This window comes from Salmo salar, chromosome ssa09 (assembly GCF_905237065.1).
Source record: "Salmo salar chromosome ssa09, Ssal_v3.1, whole genome shotgun sequence".
Lineage (NCBI taxonomy): Eukaryota > Metazoa > Chordata > Actinopteri > Salmoniformes > Salmonidae > Salmo > Salmo salar.
Window position 1 is genome coordinate 18,161,221 of NC_059450.1, and position 571 is coordinate 18,161,791.

Below are 571 nucleotides of genomic sequence, written 5' to 3' on the forward strand. Positions count from 1 at the left end.
TTGATGACTGTGGGCATTTTTGCTGACTTTTTGTTCTAAATAGAGATGGCATATTTGATTGTGTAAAAATACAGAAAGTTAGCTTTAGATGCCCCCCAAAATTTGGTTGAATCATAACATCAGTGAACTTCAGGTTGGAAAGTCAGAGCTCTAGAAAGAGGTCAGAGTTCCCAACTTGGAATTCGGAGTTGGATGACTGTTAAAAACACATTTTCCCAGTCAGAGCTCGTTTTTTACCTAGCTTGATGACTGTGGGCATTTTTGCTGACTTTTAGTTGCAAATAGAGACGACATATTCGATTGTGTAAAAAGTTCAGAAATGTGCTTTATATGGCTCAAAAATTCTGGGGGAGGCCCCTCCCACCCGCCAGGTCATGTCCCACCCACACTTTTATAACCCAAAGTGCACTATGTCATAATATAAAATTGATGCAGACAAATATTTCTGCCTATATTGTTGGTATGCTATGTTTCCTTTAGTGTCGGCTACCTTGCATTGAATCCAATTAGTCGCGTCAGCACATTAGTCAATTAAAGGGTTAACATGACGTCGGAGGCGTAGTATTTGAAA